Source organism: Lissotriton vulgaris, chromosome 11 (genome assembly GCF_964263255.1).
Source record: "Lissotriton vulgaris chromosome 11, aLisVul1.2, whole genome shotgun sequence".
NCBI classification, from domain to species: domain Eukaryota; kingdom Metazoa; phylum Chordata; class Amphibia; order Caudata; family Salamandridae; genus Lissotriton; species Lissotriton vulgaris.
In genome coordinates this window covers 146,963,610-146,987,210 of record NC_141699.1, presented here as the reverse complement: position 1 = coordinate 146,987,210, position 23,601 = coordinate 146,963,610, and the positions used below count along the sequence as shown (strand labels likewise).

The 23,601-nt window shown below is 46.8% G+C and overlaps 1 protein-coding gene across 2 annotated transcripts in view; it reads left to right on the top strand.

The window, feature by feature from the left end:
* Positions 1-23,601, top strand: part of B3GNT4 (UDP-GlcNAc:betaGal beta-1,3-N-acetylglucosaminyltransferase 4) — a 106,880-nt gene that overhangs the window by 47,593 nt on the left and 35,686 nt on the right. Inside the window, exon 1 of one of the 2 annotated variants that reach the window (XM_086942974.1) lies at positions 3,562-3,683. The exons of the other annotated variant lie outside the window; for it this stretch is intronic. The gene's annotated coding sequence lies outside the window, so the exon portion shown is untranslated. Of the gene's footprint in view, positions 1-3,561; positions 3,684-23,601 lie in introns of those variants that run through there. 2 annotated transcript variants of the gene reach the window in all.

Below are 23,601 nucleotides of genomic sequence, written 5' to 3'. Positions count from 1 at the left end.
TACTGTACGAAGAGCCAAGTCTTGAGGAGTCTCCTGAAGGTTAGGAGGTCTTCGGTCTGCCGTAGGCGGATGGGGAGGGTGTTCCACGACTTGGCAGCGAGGTGGGGGGAATGATCTGCCGCCGGCGGTCACTCTTCGGATGCGGGGGACGGTGGCGAGGGCGCGGTCTGCAGAGCGGAGCTGGCTGGATGGGGTGTAGAGACTGAGTCGGCTGTTGAGGTACGCTGGTCTGGTGCCGTGGATTGCCTTGTGTGCGTGGGCGAGGAGCTTGAAGGTTATCCTCTTGTTGATGGGGAGCCAGTGCTGGTCTCTCAGGTGGGGTGTGATGTGGCTCCGGCACGGGATGTCGAGGATCAGGCATACGGAGGCTTTCTGGATGCGTTAGAGCCGTTTCAGGAGTTTGGCCGGGGCTCCTGCGTAGATTGCGTTGCCGTAGTCCAGTCTACTGCTGACGAGGGCCTGGGTGACCGTCTTTCTTTTTGTGGTGGGGATCCACTTGAAGATCCTGCAAAGCATGCGGAGCGTGTTGAAGCAGGAGGAGGAGACTGCATTGACCTGCTTTGTCATGGAGAGTGTGGAGTCTAGGATGACCCCCAGGTTTCGTGCGTGGTCCGTAGGTGTAGGGGGTGCTCCTAGTGCCGTCGGCCAGCAGGAGTCATCCCAGGCTGAGGGGGTGGAACCGAGGATGAGGACCTCCGTCTTGTCCGAGTTCAGCTTCAGACGGCTGTTCCTCATCCAGTCGGCGACGACCTTCATTCCTTTCTGGAGGTTGGTTTTGGAGGTGTGGGGGTCCTTGGTGAGCGAGAGGATCAGCTGGGTGTCGTCAGCGTAGGAGATAATGTTATGGTCGGGCTGTTGGGCGACGTGGACGAGCGGTGCCATGTATACGTTGAACAACGTTGGGCTGAGGGATGATCCTTGGGGTACGCCGCAGATGATCTTGGTGGCTTTGGAGTGGAAGGGGGGAGGCAGACGCTCTGGGTTCTCCCGGTGAGGAAGGGGTGGTCCAATCCAGGGTCTTTTCTTGGATTCCGGCATTGTGTTAGCATGTTTTTAGCGTGCGGTGACAGACTGTGTCGAAATCATCTCATAGTAGTCATTGAAGAGTATACCCGTTTTCCTCTGGTGGAGGAAATGTCATCAGCAACACATGACAAGGTCATTGAGAGGCTGGATAACATTTTTGCAGCATGGTGTATGCCAGACATCCTTATATATGACAATGGTCCACCGTTCGATAACGAGGAGTTTAAGAAGTTTTTAACTAGACTTAATGTCAAGATTAAGAAAAGTACACCCTATCGGGTGTGTAACAATTATGGGCACCCTAAAAAGAGTGACCCAACGCACCTTGATGGAGGGGATCAAGCTGAGTCAGGCCTTATGTCAAGCCCTCAATGCCTATCGTTCGACTCCTCACTCCACCACTGTACTGCCACCTTGCTGTTTGGGAGAGGTGTAAGAACCAAACTACCACAGTGGAAAACTGGATGAACTTGGAATGCTGACAAAGTTTGTGCCACTGACACTGCTCGGAAACCTCAAATGAAGATGCATGCTGATTAATATTGGAGAATTCAGGAGATCAACTTCAACGAAGGCGACGGGTTCTTGTCAAACAAAAACGGAAGTGGAAAACAGATCCTCCATTTGCTGCTGAGGATCTGAGAGTTGTGAATTGCAAGGGACGCATGATACCGGCGCAGTGTCATGGAAAATCCCTCCCAAGGGATTCGTCACATTTCAGACATCTATCTCGACATTCATTAGCCTCTGTAATCCCAGATGGGGCTGACACACCTGACAGCCTAGATCAAACATCAACTCCTTTATCCTTGATCTCTACTCATGGTGCACCTCAACTACCTTATACCACACGATCTTGCAGAAAAGTGTGACCCCCTAGATGACTTATCAAAGAAATATAATGCTGTTGTTGTTTATACCTTTTTATTTAACAAGGGAGAGAGGTATTATCATAAAACTATGAGCGCCAGGACCCCATGGTTCTGGGCAGACTCAATGAAAGAATGAAGAAAGCCAAAAGCTGGGTCTGGTGGCTTAGAGGACTAATTCTTCCACTTTAGAGGCCTGTGTTCAACCTCATTGTCACAGGTTCAAATCCTGAAGGGTCCATTCAGCCTTTCATCCTTCTGAAGTCGATCAAATGAGTACCATTGAGTTGGATAGCAATAAACATCTGTTATTCAACACCAGGATACCTGTTGTGGAGAATGTGCGCTTTACAAACACACATGCTATGTTAATTACGTAACCATTTGTGGAGGTGTTAAGGTGTGGTAATTAATGGTTAAGAGATAATGAGAAGTTCTGTTGAATGTTGTAGGCTAAGGAATAAATATGTTGGTTACAAGCTCTGTGTTCATTTTGCATGCTACCGGACTAGGAAGGACACAATGCCCCCCTCTAATCAAATCCTCTACTCAGAAGAAACCAACGTGTGGGTGGAGCTAAGCTTCTTTTTCAGAAGGACTCTAAAAACTATTTTTTGATGATCACATAAGTTAGGGCGACAGTTGCACTGTCAAGGCAGACCTAAAAATGTGTTGATTAATGTAACCTGGGGTTCTCAAATACAAAACTGCACCCTAAAGTCTAAAGTTAATCAGACCCCCTCTCATCTGTCCTGCTGCCAGAAAAAATGACCCTAAATTATCTAGTTATCTAAGATCCTTTCATAGCATTATAGTATTACAATGTTGTGTGTGCTCCGTAAAGTTCAAGCTCAGGCAGCCTGATAAATAAAATGATTACAGCTATGTGGAGGGCAAGCACTTTATTTGTGAAAGCACAATACCTCCCAATCAAAGCATACACTCCAATCAACAGGTGCTTTTAGTCGGGGATGGTGAGGTATCTGTCGGAATTCACCAGGAACTTTTACATACTATAGACAAAAACGCACACACAGTCTCTCTGCGTCTGTTTTGACAGTCCTCAGAAAATGTGGTTATTTTACAAAATATTGCAATTTCTTGCACTTTATACTCCTTAAGTTATGATGGTATAAACGTGAATCATAACATCCAAACAAGGGCTTCCCTGGCAGTAAAGAGTTTAACCAAACCCAATGGATCTCACGTTGTCGGAGCACTAGGTGTTACGATAAGTCACTGGAGCACATTCTCACTAATTGGGTGAGAGTGTTGTGTCCTCGCACTATCTGGTATGATAAGTCACTGGAGCACATTCTCATTAATTGGGTGAGAGTCTTGTGTCCTGGAGCTCTGCCTGGTTTATGCGTATCATATAATCATTGACCCACACTTGAGCATTTCCCCAGCTTCGTCTTTTTTTCAGTAAATTAGTCACGCCATCGAAAAGAGCGTTTCCGTCAGCTGGGCATGTGGTGCAGCCGCGCATGCACCGCGCGCGGGAGGTTTGCAGCATCTTCGCCTGGGAGCGCGCCCGCCGTCCCCATGGCGACCCCAGCCGCCGCTGCCGCGCGCGCTCATTGTCTGGCCCTGCCCGGGGCCCGGGCTGCAGGAGCCTGGAGGGGTCAGCAGCTGGGATGAGGCGCCCAGAGGCAGCGCTGCATGGAGACGCCGCCGCACCTTCCTTTGGGCGTTTCGAAGGGTCAGAGAGCGGCCCCGCAGTCCGGAGTGTTTTACAACTCTGCACCTGAGGCGAGGCCCTTTCACCTGAGCCCCGCACACGGCAAGGTAAGCTCTAGGCAGCCGGGGAGGAGGGGGTGTTGTGGAATAAACTCAGTGGTATGGAAATTTTAAAGCTATTTAACCCGTCTTTCTACTCCAAACTGACCCGTTTAAATGTACCCGAATATCGAAATGCATCTCTCCCCCGCGTGGTAATGACGGTTCTTCCACCCAGTACATTCCAATCAACAGATATTGAGTCGCCTGCTCTCCCTTTCGTTTCCCCTCTTCGTCCATTAGCACACCTTTCGTATTTGCGTACGCCCCCTGCCTTTCCAAACAGTACCTTCAGCCGCACACCCCTAGGTCTGTGTAAAAAATACCGCCTCCCCCGTCCTCTAAATGAATGTTTCCACCGGTGAAGACTAAACTAAACACAGAAGGAAATGTATATCTGTTTTACTCTACTCCGGGCCCCGTGTTTTACTCCCAATGCCGTTCTATCCACCTACGTCGTTAACCCGTACCTCGTGTTAATTTCGGTAAGTGGTATTTTTTTGTATAAAATTAAATTTACTGAAAATTAGGCATAGGTTGTTGCTTCCAGAACATTGCCGCGTTTCCCACCTGTTATTTATTTTTGGGGGGGGGGGGGGGGGGAGGAGAGGCATGTGAGACGCTGCAGGGAAGCGGAGTGGAGATTGTTCAATGGAATCTTCATAGTCTTCGTCTCCTCCCCCCAGCCCCCACATCTCCCGAAAACGTATGTTCCCAATGGTGGTGTTGCACGGTTTTGGCGTAAAGTGCATTTAATTATACACCCTCCTTCAAAAACGCATAGTTAGAATACTAAGTTTAATGCACTTTTGAGACGGTCACGAGCCGCAGTTCCTTTGTGTTCCTTGATGTTTGGATGCTCTTCCTGTTGAAGGCTTGGTGGATGAATGGAGGCGGCTGTAAAGATCATAAATGCATTTCCTCTTTCGGGTGCTGTGTGCGCTAAAACTATCGAGGAAGGTGTTTTGAGGTCCCGGGATCGCATCGAAAGTGATATTGGCACTTGTAAGATCCGTAGAAGATACGTTGGTTTCTGAACAAGCACAGAGCTAAAAAGAAATGGCAAAACCCTTACGTGTCTTATTAAAATTCTAGGCATGATGTTTTTTTCTATGAGGGGGTTGAGTTTTCAATGTTTATTAAAACGAGTGGGAAATTAGCTTTGGAAAAGTGCCTCGGGAGGGCTTGAAATTTATTTGACCTTTCAATCAAGTTAGATACCTTGGTCGTTAGTCCACGGATGGTAGGCAAACCTGAGTTTATGGACCCACATTTTGAAAATTACTCAAACCTGCTTAGAGGAGAAAGATTTTTCTACAATTTTTTTTGTCTGTAGAACTGAAGCCAATTGAAAGGCTTGCCAGTATAGGACGGCTGCCAAAGTTGGACCTGGGGAATTCTTCTCTGCGTCCTTAAATGTAAAAAAGGAGCTATAAGAGGACAGACAGAGCATTTCCTTGCCCTCTGGGTGGGGGCAGGGAGGTAAATGGCCCCCTTTTCTTTTTAAATTAAAACAAAAGTGCATTTTGCTGCTGGGTTGGCGGCCCATGAAGTTCACTTTGCCTTGAGGTACGCAAACCCCTGGCAAGGACAAATCGGTAGACCCTCAGAAGGTCCAAGGTGGGCCCACAGCTCTGAGTGGGTATGTGAATGTGATTTAGTGTCAGCGAATCTCCCATTTTTTTTTTTTTTTTTTTTTTAAATCTGTTTTATTGAAACTCTTGGTATACAGGTACATTTCTTTATGTGCATAATTCAAAGGGGAAACAGCAATTGGAGTGGCTCGTACAGTATCAGAGCGAATGTTGACGATGGTTGAAAATCCAATAAATTCACAAGTATATAAAGAACTCCACCTGTTGTCTCATGGATGGACACTGCATGCCCCAGACCATTCATTCCATTGTTTTATCACAGTGTAACTCGCTGTGCCGTTCCCACCAGGGCATCCAACCTCGCCCGCCCAGGTGGGCAGCCTGATGACCGGCCGCCCCCCCGGCATCCGCAGCCTTCTGGTCAGTAATTAGGTGTGATGTTCCCCGACAGTGTGAATGACCATCCAGGCCCGGTTCCGGGTGACATGTACGTGTGCTGTGGACGGCTAGATTGTTCAGGGTGTCGTTGTCATGGGGTGGAAGGTTGCGGCAGTGGCTTGCAAATGTGCTGCACTCCTGTTCATAGGCGCTGTGTACTAGAAGTGAAGGTGCGAGTAGGAAGGCAGATCTGGTGTGGTCAACTGGGGGGCGACCTCTGCCGTGGGTGCCACTGTTCCAATCTAGGGAAGAATAGGAAAGGAGATGAGGATGTAAGAACCCAAACTTGGGGAGGGGATGCTGCAGTACGGGCCCTGTCTCGAAGGTTTCGGGCGGAGTGGTCTCGTAGGGTGCCGCCCAGTGGTGCTCACAGGAAGGTGGTACGGGTGGCGCGTGATATCTCTGAATCCCGGGGTGGGAGTGCATTAGCGGAGTCGCCTGTGTGTGTGGCTCCCGTCGACAGACGGGGGGGAGGGTGGAGCGGGTGGGGGAGCGGGGGTGGAGGGGGGGGACAAGGGAGGTGGGGGGGGCGAGCGGGGGGGAGGGGGAGGGGGGGAGGGCGGTGGGTCGCGGGGGTGATATTTCTTGTTCGTCTGCGCGCGGCTCTTGTTTCTCCCCTTTCTCACTACTCTCCCCCTACATCGCCCCTCTGTCATGGCAGGCCCTGGTGAATGTTCGCAGGAAACCCTCCCATATCTGGGCTATCGGTATGGCCCTCCGCTCCGCCGTCTCCTCTCTACTTAGTACTGTGCCCTCTGCGGTCGCCCAGTAGGTGAGGGAGGCACTCCAGTGTTTCGTCAGCGGTGGTTCTGTGGCCTTCCAGTGGCGGGTTATGAGTCTTTTGGCGGCTATCAGCCCTAAATCCCAGAACCTCATGTGCGCCTTGTTATGTTTCGTCCTGGTAAGGAGGCCCAGTACACAAGTGTCCCAGTCGTGTCGAACGCTTAGCCCCGTCCCTTTCGTCAACAGCGTGGTGACATCATGCCAGTAGGTCCGTAGCTTGGGACATGCCCACAGCATATGTAGGAGATCTGCGTTCAGTAGCGCGCAACGTGGGCATTTGGACGTATCCAGGCCAAAGTAGCGGTTAATCTTGTCCGGGGACAGGTATGCCCTGTGTGTGATGTAGAACTGTATGATTCTGAATCTCGAATTGCGGGGAATGTGTTGTGGTCCCTCTAGGATCCTTTCCCACTCTTTATCCGACCAGTCCTCCCCCCTGTCAGTAGTCAATCTGTCCCTGAGCGACTGCAGGGGGCTCGTTGTGTGGGACCTCAGCGCCTGCGTTAGCCAGTGTACAACGTGTGCACCCGCCCCCATGACGTGTAGGTACTGTATTAAGAGGTGTGTCTCGGGTTCCGCTGACATGTCGCCCCAGTGTTCCGTGAGGACCCGTATCATCGATGCATGCATGTCAGCGAATCTCCCATTAAGCACAAAGGAGGCCAGCCCCACCTGAATGTCCAAAGGTCGGGTGCAGTAGAAGTTGGCTGACCAGGGCGTGTTGAACGCAGGCCCTAGCCACAACCTTCTCTCAGCTGGTTTTGGCATTGCGGGCTCAAGGAAGTGAGCACCAGCACCCTTATCAAACATAACCCAGCTGAATTAGGGACCTGCAACCCATGCTGCTGCGTAATAGACCTTGCTAGAGGCGCACCACTTTCAGCAGCACTATCGCCGCTGATCAAGGACTGCTGCAGATTAAACGCGGAAACACAGTACTGTGTACCCCAATGGTGAGGAGGAAACTCAAGCTACCAGAAAGTTTAAAATAGGGAGGGAAAGAGGAAATGCATGTCCATGCAAAACATGGTTTGAGTGCCAGTGGTGGGGGAAAGTGCATGGCTGAAGCAAAATAATTGAATGCAAGCTAAATTGAGCACAGAAAACCCAGAAAGTCACTGGAAAAAACGTTAAAATATAGTTTTGGCAGGATTATTCATAACACCTTAACAGATGTTTAAAACCTGTAGGTAACTTAAAAAATCACAGTGAAAGTGACGCGATAGAAACACAATTATTGAAATTTGCCATTTATGATTAGCTTCGTTTCTCAATCGGTATGCAAACCGTAACTCACAAACCAAATGCCATGCTTACAACCTCACTGTACGTACACTTGTAAGTATAGGCAAGTTGACTTCTCCAGACTCGCGGAGTGTTGTGATGATTAATCAGAGGGATGGGAGAGATTTATTACATTTGTTTACCTTGATGGTTACTTAAGAAAGAGATCTCTTTTCAAAACTCCTTTAGAGTTCTTCAAATAAGTTTCGGAACAACTGGTCAGGGGTATGCTGTACGTAGGGGAGGGGGTTAAATTGTCATGATTCTGCTGCAGTGTGTCTGCTGCCCGTGTTCTTCACTTACTTCTGATGGCAGAATTTTTTAATTTTGACCCACAACTCATGAATGTCTACCCGGCAATGATTCAATTTATTTTAGTCAAAATGCTTAACACTACAAACTTTGTAGGAGCATGTATTCATGTGACAGTGGCAAGGTATTTATCCCCGAATTTCACTGTCACCCTTAGGAACAGCGTTGTGTAGGGTGAATTCAAATCCCCAGCGCTCACTTAGATTATTGCTGAGAAGCTTGCTTTGTCTATGGAAATATTCCCATCTTTGCTCTCTGATAGTTAAGTATTTTTGCAACCCCATTTGTAGCAGATGATCTACCCCAAGAAGTGATTTACTCCGAGATGTGTTCTATGTAAATGGCTTCCCTTAGGCACCAGCCTAGTTTTGACTAGGGTGTTTTCACATCCCTAAAACAGCAATGCCAGGAGGCTTTGGGCAGTCTTGTTCATGCATTTGTAGGATTGGGCTGCTCCACTAAACAGTAGTAGCTGATTTCTGATGTCTGCCTCTATTCTGCTTCAAAACAATTGGGTTTCCACTGTCCACTAAAGGAATCCAAACCTCTTGAGTGTATGGCTATTTAGATAGTGTGGTCCTAGATGTAAACCAACAGTGCTGAAGACTGTTGGGAAGAAAGGTTACATAAGACCTGCAGATGTTTGCTTTGTATGCCTCTGTGAGTGGTAGACCGTTAATGTAGTCACTTCCAGACACAATCTCCCTCCTCCCACAAAAGTGGAAGAATGTCAATTTATTCCTGAAGTGGAGGAGAGATTGTGTTTATCAGATTTATTTTGGAATGGGATACTAGGCTTCTGATATGTGAGAAAAACAAGGACCCCCTGGGTACCAGTGTAGATTCCTAGGGCAGGGTAAACACCTGAGATCATATAGTTTGCCTTCTATATGATTTTTAATCAATACTTATTAAATATATAGTTGTATACAATTGTACTTTTTTTGTCCATTCTTCACACCTACTGATTTAAGTTAATTGGTCATTCAATTTTGCTGATGTCCTAGGTTCTTTATCCACATAGATACTAGGCTTCTGATGCATAGCTTAAGAAGGCCTGGTTTCTGGGGTTTTTCGTCAGCATTTCTCAGTTTTAATCTTCGCGCAGGTTGCGTGAACCTATGGAGAGGATTCTGAATATGATTTAGCAGATCTTGGGAACGATTCTGCCTTTCAGGATGCACCAGTGTGGTTACTGAAGTGAGGAGGTGATAGGTCATGCTTTTTCAGATTAGGGAATTGGGAAGGGTTACGTTATTACAATTTACTGGTACAAGTGCACTTTACCTTGAGGGTTCGGTTTTCATGCCTAAATGTGTGAGATATGTGGTGGCCCTTCTTGTGCCCTAATTGTAAATAAATCAAGGAGGTAGCGCAGAGAGAGGCGGAAGCTAAGGGACTGACGCGGCTTAAGTTAATAGGCACTATGGGATTTAAATCCCCATAACTATTGCTAAAGTGATGCAACAGAAATAGCTCTCATTAGCACAAACTGTAGGTAATTAATTTTTTCTAACACCATTAACTGCCAGGTTACGAAATGCAAGAATTACTCTTTAGGAACATAATAGAAGTTGAAGGTATGGCCATAATTAGCCAGTTTGATCAATCATTTGAAACGCCTACCGTGAACCAGAGTGTATGGTTGGTGGGTCTACTCTGGATCTTTCAGGTGGGATTAATATAGTAATAGCCATTATTCACCAGGAAGACCGAGACAAAAGTTGAAGCTTTGGTTGATATTGATAGTGCAGACACAAACGACTTTCCAGTGCCCTAATCCACACCCTATTTCCATCTTGAAAAGTGTCTACGAAATCCCATTAGCAAATAGAATTTCTCTTATGCAGTGCAATCAGTGATATTTTTTTACTCTGGAAATATGTGCGAGCACGTTTCCTAAAACAGAAAAATACTGATTAATAATCAATTTATCTCCAATAAAAAGCTGGAATGCTGTGGAAGTGAGAGGAAATTGCAACCCATTCTCATTCAGACTCTGTAGGATTGAACATATGTACAGCCTCTGTGACTACGTTAATTGATGCAAAGCTCTGTTCACTTTATGCCACAGTAAAGGGCATAAATCAACAACCTGAAAAATTGGAACTTCGAAATGATATTCACCATTCTTTAGTCCGATATATTGTGGAAGTGGACAACATAGTAGGCAAGCTGACAGGAAAAAACAATATTGTAAGTGCATGTACAAGAAGAGAGGGTGAACAAATGCACTTGTATTTAGATCCTAAATTATCACGACGCGGACGTTATTTTGAAACGGGCCCGCCTTAAAGCATCCCTACAATTTGAGAACACTCGTATCCTTATATTCCCGGATTATACTAGATTAGTTCAGCGAAACGGCAGTCATTCTTGGCGCCCAAGGCCCGCCTCCGAGAGTTGAAGCTCCTGTATGCTGTCTTGTATCCCGCCAGACTGAGAGTGGTATACCAGTCTTGTACAATATTTTTTTAATCTCCCGAAGATGACTTTAATTGGACAGATGAAACAGTAAAGGTCAGGCCGCCCAGGATGGAATTGGACTCTTAGTCTAGCGAGGTAGTTCGTAAACCATCCAAGTCTATTAAGGGGACCAGAAGATCGAGATCCAGACGCTGTTCTTTGTCCCGTAGGGACTCCAGCAGATCGGCCTCAGTGCCTCGGCCAGGGAATTCGGCCTCGTAATCACAATGGAACTTTCTCAGCTGGGGAACTCTTGAGATTATTCGCTCTGACCAACAAAGCGAGAGTAGGGGCTAGTGCCCTTGCTTGACTCTCAAAAGTGCGGGGCAACGCCTGTTGACTATGGGTGGGCTTTGGGGGAACCATTGGCGGGACATGCCACCTTCGCCGCAACCGATACTTCAACAGTTTTGAGGTATTGGGGTGGGGGTAGTTGGAGTGTTTACACTGTCTGTTTGCACTGGAACACTGCTATACGTGACCACTAATTGTACACTAGCTTATAATTGTCTTACGTATTATGCCCTGGGGTATTCTTCCTATTTGCTTGCACTGCATCAGTTATTTTGCACCACTGCCTGCTTACTGGTTGTTCATTGTCCTGATCACTAATGTCATCAGCTTTATAGATGGCTGCCCCCACAGATAGGCTGCTGATTCATGCAGGAGATCTCCAGATAGTAAGTTGGAATGTCAGGGGAGCGTTGGACAAGGTGAAGAGGAGGCTATACTCCAGCAGGCCACACCTATCGGGCGGACGTTCTGCTGATGCGAGAGACTCACCTAATGGGAACAAAGGCCCTATGTTTTCATAGATATGATTATATTCAAGTGTTCCATTCTGGGTTCACGAGGGGATCCTGTGGTGTCTCCATTCTCATCCACCGAAGGGTCCCATATAAGCACTCCAAGACGTGGACAGATACTCAAGGGAGGTATGTCTTTATCAAGGGCTGGTTGCCAATCAGTAAGAGAATACTATTCAAGGCACTTCTTTGGTGCCATAGGATTATCCATCAGAAAGCTCCATCCTATCTGTCCGATTTAGCTATGCCTTACGAGCCCAACAGATCCCTCCGTTCCAAGGGAATGGGTTTGCTCAAAACCTCGCTCACAAAAAAAGCTAGAATGGGAGGTCGGTCTTTCCGCTCTCTAGCAGCCAACAAATGGAACACCCTCCCCACCAACATCAGATTAGATAAGAATGAGTCCCCTTTTTAGAAAATTGCTGAAAACCTATCTTTTCGCTCTCTAGCTGCCCCTTTCTCTCCGTCCTCCTATGACTCTCTCTCCACAGCGCGGGGACACGCCGGGAGGCGTCACCAGGCGCTTTACAAACCCCTTTAATAATAATAATAAAGGGCACTGTATATGAGGAGCAGGTGATTTTGGGTAGTGTCTATGCCCCCCGCCATTGTTCTGGACATTGGTTGAGCACCTTACGACCCTGTGGGCGGACATACCTGATGAGACAATTATAGGGGAGTTTGGAATGATGTGATGGATGTGCCCAGGGATAGATGGAGACCAGGTGGACTGCCCATTGCTTGTCAAACCACCAAACTACACTTCCTGGCGTCCGAATTGGGCTGGGTGGATTCCTGGCGTAGGCTGCATGGAGAGGAACAGGGCAATACATATCTCCAGACTGGACTATCTATTCGTGCCATCAGGAGCAGCCAGTAGGGTAAGGGCTGCAGAAATTCTCCAGAGGGGATTATCAGATCATTCTCCGGTGGTACTTTATGCTGCAGCTGGGCCCTGCGAAGTCACCCTTTCAATGGCGTCTCTCCCCCTGGAATTTGCAGGATGACAAGTATAGAGAACATAGAGGGCAGACAATTGACCAATACTTGGATTTTAACGTTGGGTCGGTGACTGCAGCTGAGCCCTTATGGGAGGCAATGAAATCAACTATACGGAGGTTAGACATATCGTATTGCTCTGCGGCACATCAAGCCTTAAAGGAGTTGCTTCTGAGGTCAGAGGCCCATATCTTGAAACTTGAACGGGAGAGGAGGGAGGGGGGCTAGCACGCCATCAGTTGCTGATGGCGAGACAGGCCCATGCCGATCTTTTGATGGGCGAGGCCCGATTGGCGTGGTTGGCATCCCGTAGTAGGATTCACCAGTGGGGGATAAGTCTAGCAAGTTACTCCGTCATCTGTGCCAGAGGGCCTTGTGCCCTCTGATTCTTCCCGGTATACCATGACCCAATGGAAAGATCCTCGGGGATCCCTCTTTGATTGCTGAAAGCTTTGCTAACTATTTTGCGGAACTATATACCCCCCAGGAATCCCTACCAGAAGATATGATACACCGTTTCATAGGGGATCTTCCGCCCGGACCCTTTCTGATGAGGCTCGCGCAGAACTGGGCCTCCCATAAACAGAGGAGGAGCTGAGTACAGCTCTAGGAGACTTAACCTCCGGGCCTTAACAGATTTCCATGCAAGTCTTTTAAGAAATATGCCACGAAATTGGAGCCCCATCTCCTTAGGATGGTGGAGGAGGCGCAGGATTGCGGATGCCTCCTGCAGAACTGGAGGCACGCGGATGTGGTCATGTTTCATAAACCAGGCCAACCCCCAGAACAACATGCCTCGTATCGCCCTATTTCTTTATTGAACATAGAGGCTAAAATATTGGCAAAGGCTTTGGCCAACCGCCTCCAATCCCATATTACTTCCCTGATTCATGCAGACCAGGTCGGGTTTATGCCTCAGAGAGCTAAGCCGTCCATCACCACCCCCTTTTGTACCGTCAGAGAGCTAAGCGGCATAAGATTTGTCGAGCTCAGGTCGCCATTGCCACTGTTCGGAGCTTGGGGGAGCCAGCTGCACTCCTATGGATAAGGCATATGACTCCTTTAGTTGGACGTATTTATTTGCCCTTCTAGATCGTTTAAAAATGGTTCCACGCTTCTTGTCTTATGTAAAATTATTATTTACAGACCTTATGGCATTGGTACGTATCGTGGGGTGTGCCTCTTTTACTTTTTCTATTGGACGGGGCACCCGATAGGGTTGTCCATTGTCACAGTTTCTTTTTGCTTTCGCAATGGAGCCTTTAGCGGCATGGGTGCGGATGGATGCACAGGTGGCAGGCTTTGAATGGGCACAGGGGTTATCAGACCTCATCGCATTATATGCCGATGATGTCCTATTTTTTTGACAGATATTAACAGGGTGGGCTGAGGCTGCTTCATATTATGCAAATTTTCGGGGACTCATCAGGCTTGTTCATGAATTCCTGTAAATCCACCTTGTGGATACTGGAGAAACAAACTGAACTGGGGCCTTGGGCCTCGGCAGTTCAGGTCACTACAGTGGGAGTAAAGTACCTGGGAGTCTTCCTGTCCGATTCATCAAATGTGTCTTGGGGCAGAAATATTGAGCCGATATGGCGGCAGGTGTGCGAGGAGCTGCAAGCCTGGTCGCACATGCCCCTTTCTATTCCTGGTCGGTCGGCCATCTTCAAGATAGTATCGTTACTGCGTCTGCTCTATCAATTGCAGAATCACCCATACCTTGTCCCCCCTTCGTGGTTTTGTCAGGTCAACTCGGCCCTGGGTCCGTTTTTGTGGGCAGGAAGGGCATCTAAGTTTTAAAACTCAGGCGAGAAAAACGGCGGGAACTTGTTTCGGCCTTATAAAGATGGCACGAAAGATCTTACATCTACTCCCTCTCCAGTCCAGGAAACTCCTGATGCAGGGGCTGGTGAACTCCAGATTAGACTATGGAAATGTTCTGTATCTGGGGTCCCCAGCCTCGGTAGTGCATAGACTTCAATGTGCACAAAATGCGGCGGCAAGAATCCTCACAGGAACCACAGCGAGGAACTCGGCCAAACCAGCCCTTAGAAGCCTGCACTGGTTGCCAGTAAAGGAGAGGGTCAACTTTAAGACCCTGTGCATTGCCCATAGAATTATGCACAACGAAGGCCCTCCCATCCTCAGGACACTTGTGACTCAACAACATTCAAGCAGACTATTAAGATCTAATTCTCTTTCCCTTGCAAATGTCCCAAGAATTAGGAAGGCCAGAACAGGCGGCCGCCTGTTCTCCTATAATGCTCCTAGACTATGGAATGTCCTCCCTCTCTCCCTGAGGCAAGAACACAACCACCTCAGGTTTAGGAAACGCCTAAAAACTCTACTCTTCCCCTGAGCTCGTCTCCCCGGTCCTTTTCTTCCTCAGTACCGTGGTCTTTTTAGCGCTGGGATGCCCTAGGGTAGCTGTGCGCTCTAGAAAACCCAAAATCAAATCAAATCAAATCCAGAGTGGTGTTGCGGAACTGCTTTAAGTCAACGTACTGTGGAGGGCTGGACACCTCGTATGTCCAATTATATTATATGGCCTCGCACCTATTGATATTGAATGACTGGTGGTATGGGGACAGGACGGACCACGTATATGCGGTGGAACAAAGATGCATGGGGATCAAAAACCTTACATACTCTTTTATATTCAACCTAACTGCGTCATACTCTGCCTTCGGTAACAAGGGTGTTATTCCGGGTGTGGAAGCAGGCTCTTCGGAAGGTGGGGTGGTGGGGCAGGTTGACAAAGGAGACTAAACTCTGGTCTAATGGGAGACTGCCACAATTAGCTGCTCTATCGGGCTTCCGAGGCTGGGATAACATAGGAGTGTCTACCTTAGGAGATGTGTTGCGGGGCACGGTTCTGAAGTCCTGTAACAATCTCCAACAGGAATATCAGATGCAGAAGACCCAATTTTATAAATACTTTCAATTTAGGCATGCCATCCTTCCCAGTGTTACGGGACTGGAGTCCCTCCCAGACTTTAGCCCTATCAAAGCCAAAGTGTTCATGGGAGCTCTGCAATATCACAAAATCTATCAGTCCCTAGTGACAAACTGTCCCACCACACTAGATAAACTTAGAGAGGCCTGGGAGGGAGGCCTCAGCCCATTGGATGGGGATGATTGGACAGAGGCGTTGGCCTTCCCTCGGGAGGCCGCGATTGCGATGCGGCTCAGGCTAATTCAATTTAATTACTTACACTGGGTATGATATACAAGGGACAGGCTATGAAGGGCAGGCCGCGTGGCATCTCCACTTTGCCTACGTTGTGGTCAGGAAGAGGGAACCCATATTCGCACGGTGTGGCAGTGTGCAGCACTCACAAAGCTCTGGTGAGGGTTTTGTCCTGTCTTGCGGAGGTGCTGGGATGGGAGCCCCCCTTCTCGTCTAAACTGGTGCTTTCACATATAATGGAGGGTGTTGGGGGAAATATTTGTAAACGCCATCTAGTGCTGTTGGGTCTTACACTTGCTAAACGAGATATTGCACGAAAGTGGAAGGCAGAGGCCCCGTCCTCCTTGTCAGCATGGAAAATTGTCTTGATTTTAACATGGGATTGGAGATTCCTATATTTAAGGCATGGGGTTGCCCGCAAAAACATCCAAAGATCTGAAAGCGATGGGCGGACTATCGAGGCCTATACCTGGAGCCCATTTCCTCTGGAGATGCTACGATCCTGGGATGACTACGCAGGACTGAGGTGTAAGGAACCAATGAATATGTGGAAACTTTTATTGATGTAGTGGGAGTAGAGGTGGCGCTGGAGATGCAGTGCTCAAATGGTGCAATGGGGGGGGGAGGTTGTATTAAGTTTTATTGTTTATTTTCGAAAAGGTATATTTTAACCCTTTAAGTGCTGCGAACGTTCGGCTGACGTCGTGTGCACTACCTCGCTAGTACTGCGCACGTCCGTTGAACGTTCCGATCCCGTTCGCGCAATGGAAAAACCGCACTGGGGCGGAATTTGCGGTGCGCTTAACGGGTTAAATGTCAATGCCAACTGTTTGTATTTTAGACTGTAGCAGATAGCTTCTGGGTTACAGAGCTCTGCATTGTATTTGACACTTGACACAATAAAATCTGTTTAAAATTATATCTAAGTGTCTAGACCACAATAATGTCCTTCCCCCCCCCATTTTCTTTAGTTTTTAATAATTTTTATTAAGATTTTGAGTTAACCCCTTGCGTGCTTCTGTCAGCCAATGGCCGTCACGCGCACTACCTACGTAGTGCTGCGCGCGTCCGTTGCGGCCCCGCTCACTCCGCTGAACTGCCGCACTGCGGCAGAATTGCCACTGCGGTGAAAAGGAACTGAAAACAAAAGTAAAGAGAATAATAATACATAGAAGTTTGTCTGGTTTGCTAATAACATCTTGTGGGCATTCTGATCGCTTCCCTGGGAATGCACTTCACCCATTGGTTACTATTGTGTTTGCCCTTGTTTACTTTATCCTTCCGAGTACTTGCTTTTTGGAAACCTGCCTTTTAAATGTTGTTCTTGTCTTGCCACATTTGCTGTGCATTCACAGAGGTCAAATGTCAAACTCTGTCTTTGGAGGAAGCTTGGTGTTTACTTTTCTCTCTCCGTCTTCAAAGTGAGAGAACTTATGTGACAATCCTGCCGGGTACCCATGTGAGAGAAGAGGCTGTAGGATGTTATATCTTTTTCTAGCACACAACAAAAAATGAACTGTGCTGATATTTAAAAATATGTCAGAATTAGGAAAGTACAAATGAAGGAAATATTTTGTAATTCTAAGTTTGGTGGAAACAAATATTTGAATACGATCAAAACACACCAATACACTAGATGATGACATTATCGTTTGTGCACTGTAAAACTGTATGTCTGTGCAAGTATAATGGTAATTTCAATTGAAAATGTGTTATCTGTAATGGGAGTGCGTTACCAAACCATGCATATTACACACTACGCCACTCCACCCAATCTATCTCAATCTTGCCCACTCTACCTCAATCCAAACCATCCAACTCTGCTTCACTACAATCTACTCCAGTGTAACCTACTACACACAATCTACCCCACTCCAGTCTAATCTACTCCGCTCCAAGCTTCCCCACTCCACTCTACCTTAAACTTCTCCATTCCAAATCAAGCTTCCCCACTCCACTCTAACCCAATCTATGCCACTCCAATTTATCCCAATCTACCCCACTCTAATCTAATAAACTCAATTTCACAATCTACCCCACTCCAAACTACTCTACTCCACTCTATCCCAATCCACTCCCATCTGTCCCAATCTACACCACTGCAGTCTACCACAATCTACCTCTCTCCACTCCAGTCTACCTGAATCCACCCCATTCCAATCCATCCAATCTTCTCCACTTTACTCTACCACAGACTACTCCAACCAAATCTACCACACTCCACTATACCCCAATTTACTCCACTCTATCCCACTCCATTACAATATTCCCCCAGTTCACTCCAGTCGACTCCACTCTACCCCAATTTACTCTAATCTACCCCACCCCACTTACTTTTAGCCAAGGTAAACAGCAACAAAACTGGTGTACAGCAACAACATGGCTAACACACATTGCCAAAAGCCAAATGCTTGTTTTTAATCTCTCCTCCCCCCCCCCCCTTCTCCCTTCCCCCAAATGGGTCATAATGTTCTAAAAGCTTTATAACCGTCGGAAGTGGGCTATCCCGGCCATTAAATGTAGACTCCCTTGAGCGGCATTGCAGTGCTTTGGTAAAGTTCTTCACATTTCAAAACTTAACCTACCCCCCCCCCCCCCCCATGCTCCAGTGATACCCCTCCAGGGTCTCCCATATTTTCAGGGACTTTTTTGCACTAAGACCTACGTCATTGGGAATGGCTCTTGCTTTTTCCTCTCACTTATCGATCAATAAGGAATCTCAAAAGAGTTGCTTACTGATATATGGCACGCTGCAACACGTGCTCTGAGCTAAATGGGCTACGGGGGGTGGGGGGGCGTGCAAAATTTGATTCTGTGTTTTCCACGGGGTTACATAAAAAGCCAGCAAGAGTCTGCGGAGTTCTGCAAACAGATGGAAATAGCACGTTGCGCTGAGATTTAGCGCCGGTAACCCTTTCTGCACTGAAATATCAGTATGAACGGAACTGCGCGGTGCTCCAGGGGGCACAGCTACTCCAGTTGATTTAATGGTATTCAAGTAGATTTTCTACTCACACAGCACCTTTCTGACCACGAATGTTTGCGACCGCCCGAGTCGGAAATATCTTGTCGGATGTCCTCCTAGTGACCAGAAATCGGTCTAAGAAATGCCAAATCTTGCTGGCCAATATATCGTTCTGGAGCCACACACTAAAAAAAAAATCCACCACACGCCGATTGGCGGAATGTGGCCGGAGCTCCAGAACCGCTGAGTCACCCAAACTCCGCAGGCGGAACAAAATATTCCACCCACCTCTAGCTATGGGCTGTTACTGTGAGTTAGCTTAAGCCCCATGCAGCAGTACAAGCGGTCTAAACCATGGGGAATGGCAGTAGACTGGTCAGCTGGCTCTACAACTCTATCCTTATTCATAAACACACTTCTCTTAAATCCATTCCTGATGTCTGGGATCTTGAGTTCCAGAGAGAGCTCTACAAAAGAGAATGGGCTCTCCACTACCCGGACAAGGTGTCACGAAAAGCCAGCTTCAAGCTGATCGCATTCTATGTACGTCATAGTGCATTTCTGGCCTCATCAAAAATCAATTGCCTTTTCCCATCTGCTAACGAAGTCTGTACTTACTGCGTATGCCAATCAGCTGACTTTTGCATATGCTATGGCAGTGCACCAAATTAGTACCCTTCTTGTCGTCCATTTTGCAATGCCTTGTGGAAAATGAAAACATTGAATTACACTTCCTCGACCTTGCTTTATTGCTTGCTAAGCAAGCTATTACCATCAAAATTAAATCCCTTCCCCTGCCTCCATCATTTGATATTTGGTATTGAGAAATCCTGCATAGGGTGAAAGCAAAAAGAATGGCTTCATACAGAGAAGAGAACCGGAGTCTCTTCCCTTGCCCTATGGCCTGGGACATTATTTGGAAAATTTTGGAATATCTCCATAAATTTGATAACCTGCCTCCATCAAAATTCCCTCTCTCTCTCCCGCACTCCCCTTGATAATCCATAGTAATTGAACATTATTTTCCAAGCAAGCCACTCCTGCCAAATCTTTTGGCCTATCACTTTTCTTGCGTCTCCTCCCTGTTTATAGGATTGACACCCCTCCTAGTCTTGAAGTCCAAGCTGTTCCTGAACGATACTCCCATTGGCCTTGTTCCTGTGTCTCCACCCACCTTACTGGACCATGTTACTTTACAACCCTCTTTGGATGTTTGTTTCCTACTTACCTGAACATAAAACATTCTTGCATCCGCTACTGGCTTAAAGCTTCATTTTGTATAATCAATCCCCCTGTATTGTTTATTGAAAAGTTCTGTACTGTGCCATGATAGTTAAATCTTCATAAAAAATCACTCATTTCTTATAGTCCCTCAACTTTTGCTTATAACTCTGGAGCAGGTCTTTAATAGCCAGTTTACGGCACTACATTGGCCTAAAAAGCTGTATCATTGAGTCCTGCTATTCCTGAAACCCATATTGTAATGAAATGAAGGTTTTCTTGACTATGAATTTTAGCACGAACTAGACCTGAGACATCGGGTGTCAGAGCGCTTTACATAAACACCAGCTTCGTTACAGATTGACACATTCATAAAAAATAAAAAAAATGTTGTTAGGCCCCAGGAGATTAGGTGATTTGTCCAGAATCACAGGATGTTGAGCATTGTTGCCGAGACTCGAACCCGGTTCCCCAGCTTCGAGGTCGACCGCTCTAGCCATAAGGCTACATCCCCTCCCCTAATTGTGTTGTCAGAAAAAATAAAGTGGACCCTCGTCCATGGTTCTACATATTAAAACCTAACTGATCCTCACTAATGGCCCGATTCACGAAGGGGCTCCGCACTCATGGCGGATGCCCTGCAGTGATGGCGGGACCTTCGTACTGCAGTTACCCATTGCGAGGCCCCCGCCCATCACGACTGCGGAGGTCCATTAGGAATCGGGCCTCAATGTACCAACAGTAGAGAGCGCTCCTCTTTTCTGACATATAAAAAACACATTTCATTTTGTCATAATTTATTAAAAAGGAATCAGCCACCTTTTGTTAGCCTGGTGTGGAAAAGTAAGCGCACCCTTACCAGTTCCATACCAGTGAAGAAGAAAGGTAGAATTGTGTGCTTTGAAATAAATGCATACGGTTACTTTATCCTCACAAATTACTACAGCCATATAAAACCAGGAAACTGTTCTTGTTATGTTCTAGAAACTGGATATAACGCTGCGACTCACCCTGAGGGGGCATCTCGGCGCTATGGTAACAGGCCAGTCAGAGAGCATCCATTAGAACAGCCAAGTCTTGAGCTGTCTTTTAAATCCTGAAAACAATGTGCATTCCCTGATATAAAGGGGGAGCTTATTCCAGTGATGGGGAGCAAGATAAGAAAAGGACCGACTGCTGTATTTTAATGTCCGAATACGACGGGGTGGAGGAGAAGCAGGCTTCCTGATCTGAGATTTCTTTGGTGGAGATAAGGAACCAGTTTATACGGCAGATATTTAGGTCTTTTGCCCGACCAAGCTTTATAGGCCAGACAGAGAAGACTTAAAAAAATGTTTTTCTTCATAGGTAGCCAGTGAAGGACCCTGTGCAGGAGGACTGAAGGTGTGCCTGGTGGCTGTTGGTTAACCAGTCGGGCAGCAGTATTTTGTACCCCCTGCAATTTCGATTGGAGGGATTCGTTAGATGCTGCGAGTAGCGCCTTTCCATAGTTCGTTCCAGTTAGTTCTAGAGCTTTCAGTTTTTTGGTAATACATAATGTCTAGTTTTTGTTGTTTTTGATAAGCCCAATTTTTATTGATTTTAAAACATAAAAACAAGTCAGCCAATGCACGGAAATCACAGATATAAGTTCATTCACACCATCACTATACCCCCCAATCACGATCCCCATAAAATAACCTGGTCGAAACTCAAATCCAATTAACCTGGACCCTCCACAGCCCCCAGTCATTTTCCCCACACTCTACGATAGTTCTTAACACGCCCCTCAGCTTTATACATGGCTTTTTCTTGGGTCGCACACCAGTCCACCCCTCTTCGTCACCTCTCCAGGGTAGGAGGATCAGGGCTTATCCAGGCCGCCGCAATGTCCTGCTTGGCCACTATCATAGCTATGTTGTAAGGCCGCTTATCATTCCTGGACCCATCCAGCCCTTCAGTGATCCCCAGCAAGGAGTGACGTGGATCGTGAGTAACCTCCCAGCCCAATACCTCCGTTAGCTCCACTTCAATGGATCCCCAAAACTGCTCCAAGCGGGAGCATGACCAAACCATATGGAGGAAGTCGGCCGGGGCATGCTTACATCTGGTACACGCAGCGTCTGGGCGCAAACCTGCTCGCTGTAGTCGCGGTGGAGTGAGGTACGCAGCTTGTAAGTAATATAACTGAATCAGCTTGAGTTTGGCGGAGACAGTGAATGTAGATTTTCTACAATTTTAAAGGGATGCTCTTCTTCTCATGGGATCAGGGTTTAGTAAACAGTTTGTAGCACTTGATTTCAATAAATGTTGATCAACATTGCTAGCTGTGAGGAGCTAATCAAGGGCTGTCCAGCCAGATGCAATTTATAAGGAATAAGAGGGTGATCTTTGTTTGAGGCGATATTTGAGACGACCATCTAGAGGTGTACCAGGAGTGTCAAGATCAAATCCTTGCCAAGAATATATTAGAGTTCAACCAAGATGTGATTTAGATGGGACAGAAAACAAGATTTGATGGAAGTATACAGAGGATTTAGTGAGCCATTGAAGGTGCGTTTCTTTGCACACTGGAGTTTGGAGTTGATTTGTGGTTATGTGGAGGTGTATTTTTAGAAAGCACACTTAGAGTTGCATAACTGAAATTGGACCAGGTGAGGGGGCCGCGCCACCCCCTTCCTTAATTAAAAAAATGAATCAATTAAGAGCTGGGTCCCAGGGGCTAAAACTGGTCCAGGGAGGGGGGCCATGCGGTCCCCCTCCACAGTATTTAAATTATAAAATGGCTGTGCCCCAGGAAATGGGGTCCCCGGGGCTGAAATTGGCCCAGGGAGGATGTGGGGGTTGTGATCCCCTCCCCCATTGTAGAAAGGCCTGGCCTCAGGGGATGGGATCCGGAATCGGCCTGGGTAAAGGGGCCATTCAGCCCCCTTTCCTAAAAAATTTTTTTTAAATATATAAATATATATTCAGTTTCACCAAGCACAAATAAATTATGCCAATGCACTCCAATCCAAGCTTAATCACCACTCCAGTTAGGTTTTGCAGATAAAGGATTATTTATTTCAGTTCATTCCAGTATGTTGAATCAAAAGCAGTGGAAAAAAGCAACCCAACGCACTTTCAGCGACCAACTCGCCTTGTTCACGGGTGATATGTGCATGGAGTCTGATTCAATAAATAAAGTTTTTTTCAAACAAAAGTTTTGTGATGTTCAAAATGTGTAAACAATAACATAGGACTTAAAACCAAAACAAACCTCTTCAGCGGCCATGTTGGAATGGTGCATTTGTAACAAACATAAATGAGATGCTTATTAATTCCATCTAAACATATACTCATTACAATAAGTTCTTTTGTATATCTACCAACGTAGTGTTACACTTTCAACATAATGGTTCAGGCAATCGCACAATAATTCCGCAAATCGGAAAAATTCCCGTAGAAGTAGCACGCCTTACTAAATCACAACGATCTAATCGAGTCCACATTACAGCATACCCCTTATGTGCCCAGAGTACAATGTACTGTATAATATAACACAGCTGGCCCAATTGCGCATAATACATGTTCGCATCATTGTTGCCAAATCTCATCTTACTTGAAAAGTAAGCGTAAAGGTATATCATCACCCCCAGTGGTTAAATAATATATTATAATACCAGTATCCTGACTGAGTTCCCACCTATATCCCAACAAGAGTTTGTCTCTCTCCTTCATAAAGTCAGATCGGGATCCCCCAACGACTGCTGTCCCCCGCAGATCTTGAAAGACGCCTTTCTTGCATACCCAGGCCCCCCTTTAGCTTTACTAAACAACTCCCTCGCTACCGGAATGGTTCCATCTTTTTTCAAACAAGCTGCAGTTTTACCCATATTAAAGAAAC